Below are 4,150 nucleotides of genomic sequence, written 5' to 3'. Positions count from 1 at the left end.
TTACGTGGCCGATCAACACAATTTAAAAACTGGTATAAAGTCCACACTTTTTAACGTGGCTTCACTCCACATCAGCCACGCCGCTTTGCTAGCTAAAACACTGATGTCAGCGCATAAGGACGCTGTCATAGCCTGTCAACGACGTTGATTAGCTGCGTATATACGAATGTGAATCGCATCATTGGCTGGACTATGGCATAAGGTGGCATCGTTCTGATCCCATATGGGAGCAGCCAGTCAATTACTGACTAACACTGCAAAACAGAACTGTTAAAGTTTTAATTTTAATTTCAATTCAGGTTCGATTTTTTGTGCGCAACGCAGATTTTCTGTGCACAGAGACCGTGCCAGCAATGCGCAATTGAACATGTGCGCAGCTTAGAGGGATAACAACTACAAATAATGTTTTTAGGTTTCTGTTGTACTGCAAGGTTCTGTACAGGAGAACCAAACCAAGAGCAAATATGTCTCATTTACACCCAAGCACGTAGAGCCATCAAAATTTATCAAATTGAATCATCTTTGTTTAGATGCAAGAAGAATAATAAAGAAGTGAAAAAGTATAAATATAAATCCAGAGCAAAGATATCCTCTAAATCAGCGTAGCCTTGTGCAGCTGCTGGGATTCACTTAAGCATTCGGCTCGTCACTGTTGCAGATTTTTCTCTCGCTGTTCTGGCTCACAGCGCTGCAAGCACAAAAACAAATATCCCCAAAGGTGTGAAAGGTAACTAATTCATAAGAGTATTGTTACTCTCCCCAGGAGTAGTCCAGCAGTAGAAATCAGTCCAATAACAAGGTGTGTAACATCTAGCAGGGTGACAGAAAAACCCAGGGTAACTTCTAAGGACCTCAACGTCTCTCTCACATTGCGTTTTTTAAACATGTTTCCATTTGTCACTTCAGTCTTTACTCTTGTTACGGGTTCGAAATTGAGGACGAGAGTAAAACAATGATAGTCCAGAAGAGGTCGGTCAAACAATTGATTTTAATGAATGCACGCAGCGTGGAGAGGTGTAAACTGCAAAACATCAGTTGTACATCTCTACCCAAAATACACTCTAGATTGCTTTTATAACATCAGGGTATTGTAACGCCCCTTCTTGCGTTTACAAGCACATAATTTGCATGTACAGAACATCCATGTATTTTAAGAGATAACTGCAGACACAGAAGTTCCCCATCCATCCAAATATGGTGAAGATCTCAGGCCTTTGAGGTCCCCATGGACTGGACATCCTTTCGTCACCTGTAACTAAGCAAACTCAAATACCACAAGAAGCTGAATACATTCAGGCCTTTGCTCAGCTACTATTTTACTGTAACAATATACTCAGGCTATGAGTTATGATATATATATATTAACTCAATCATTTTAAAGTAGTTATAACTGCACCTGTAATAAACATGTTAATATTTGATTATGATAACCCCTATAATATAACTTATAACATAATGCCAGCAGCTTCAATAAACACTTTGATGAAATGATAATTAATGTAATGTTAAGGATGATGGTTATATACAGTTCAGCAGTGACCTAATTTCTTTAAATATTACAATTCCCTCTCTTGATGTCTCTCCAGAGACATCACCACACCATTTCCTTGGGTCACTGCTCGACCCACTCTGTCACCTCTACATCCATTAATGGCATCATGGGCCCCGAAACCACCATTCCCAGGTCCACTTCCTTCGCTCTGACCCTCTCTAGCCGTCCCCTGACTCAGCAAATCAGACAACCACCTCATGTCCTCTAGGTGGTCCAGTAATAAAACACCAGCTCCCACTTGAAAACACTTCATGCTTAAGTGGTCCCTGCTCCTTTTCTGGGTCCCTCTCTAGTGGAAATCTTCTCCTGTAAGGGATAAAAAACAAACAGCCTCTCTCTGCTACACCTCACTAACCTACTGTGTTCATCTAATATTCCTTGAATTATTCAAAGTCGGTTGACAATATCATGTTCTGGGCTCTATCCATTATATTAACTTTACTTAATCTCAATACTCTTTATGTGTGTGAGCAACGCTTTTAGCTTTATTAAACACAGAGTAAAATACACACCATCCCCCTGTCAGCCTAAATCTCCGCTAAAAAGCACACTTCAAAGTTTTCTATCAGGATTTACGCCTCTTTTGGCCTCAAGCATATACATAACATGCAAAAGTTACTGTTAAGGCCAGTTTAGACAAGTTTCCATTATCTACAACATTTTGTTTCACCCGGCTCACCCTCACACATTTCCTGTTCACTTATTGCATATTTATCTTTAACACCTTTTACCTCAGCAGTTGCTAAGCAGAAACAAAGCAACATGTGTTCCACCTTTACCCTGTAAAATAAATCCATTTCATGTTTGTGTCTGTAAGCATGTTTTGCATTCATTCATTACACTCCACGCCATTCCTACAAGTTAGGAGCTGTAAATTTAAAAGCTACATAAAGTCCAGGCCTTCGGCCTGGCCTATATTTAAATCATGTGTGTTTGTAAGCGTGCATGCAATTAACCTGCTATGTTCTCATCTTCCCTCAACATGTATCACTTGGACACTCTCACCAGTGAAGCTTAAAACCCTTTTGGACGGAACATCAACTCTAAACAAGCACAGTTATGCATTGTGTCTGAAATGAACTCACCCTGTAAATAGAGACATCACTGTTATCATAAACATATTCACTACTATTAAAATAATACTGTACAACATGTTATTAATGCAGTCATCATAAGGCAGATTATATGATAGCAATAAAAGAATCTCTAAATCCCAAATCCCAACAGGTCCTGCTTTTAAATTTTCCCTGACTTTCCCTTCAAGTTCTGCTTTCTTAGTACAATCATGAGGTCCTCCTAATCCCATTAAATCTGCCATATTGATTCCTTCATGTGTAAGTGTCAGATTTCGAGCATCTAAAACTTTACTCAGTCTCTGTTGTGCTAATGATGTCATAGTGAACGCCTGCAAGTTCACATAAGCCACCACACTATGTTAGTCAGAACTTTTAGTGAGTATTCTCTCCCTACATGTGCTGTTTCCTGTATTATTTTGGCAACCCCTGCTGCATGCTGTGCGCATTTAGGGTGCCTTGCTTCTGTTGGACTCAACCTTATGTTAACCTACATAAGTACCTGTCTTAAGAGCGACCTCTGCACAGCTCAGACGCCAGTTGCAAGAGCTCTCTAACATTAGAATCATCAGCTGTGACTTATATGGTGTTATTTCGGTACTTTATACTTCACACATTTTGAATGTTGTTTATATGGGGAGTTCCTCTTTTTGTGTCTATATTTATTAATATGCCTTGTGCACTAAAACTTCCTGTTTTTCAGTCTGGCTGAGCACTTGTTTGTGAGTAAAAGGTGGCCTTGCTCTACAAGCCAGCCTTCATTATTAAAGTACATAAAACAAGATAATGAGCAGATTCATATTAAAAATATAGCTTTTATTCCTAACACCAGTCCCCGTTTTTTCATTTCTCCCCTGAGAAATGAACTAATTCCTAGTTTATGACATTTAAGTTTACTTCAATACATTCCCATTTAGTTTTATTTATATAGCGCCAAATCACCACAAAAATTGCCTCAAGGGGCTTCATATATACAGAGAAAAGCCCACCAATCTTGTGACCCCCTATTGAGCCAGCACTTTGGCAACAGTGTGAAGGAAAAAACTCCCTTTTAACAGGAAGAAACCTCCGGCAGAACCATGCTCAGGTACGGGCAGCCATCTGCTGCGACCGCTTGGCGTCAGCTAACAGAGACCTTTTAAGAGAGATACTTAATATTTAATAATCCACATTTCACTATTTTGTTCTTCGGTTCAGATCTGGATTCTGTATTGTTCTTTATTTGTTATTATTTATGTTTAGATTGTTTATTGCTAGTCTTGGTTTGTTGTTGTCTGTTTGGGAGCTGACATAGTCTCTATAAATAAACTTCTTTTGGTGGAGTAGCATCAGGAGAGAAGCTCCAGAGAGGCATATAACAAAAGAGATCTCCTCAACGTGTTGTATATTTTTAATATTTCCTTATTATTTTGTCATAAAATAAATTAACCAAATAACTTAAGCTGTGTGACAGCACCTTGCGTTTACGCCAGGCTGTAAGCTGCCCTGAATCACTTACTACACCCTCTTTCACCCAATCTAATTT

Source organism: Pelmatolapia mariae, linkage group LG9, assembly GCF_036321145.2.
Source record: "Pelmatolapia mariae isolate MD_Pm_ZW linkage group LG9, Pm_UMD_F_2, whole genome shotgun sequence".
Classification (NCBI taxonomy): Eukaryota; Metazoa; Chordata; class Actinopteri; order Cichliformes; family Cichlidae; genus Pelmatolapia; species Pelmatolapia mariae.
This window is presented reverse-complemented; position numbering follows the sequence as displayed.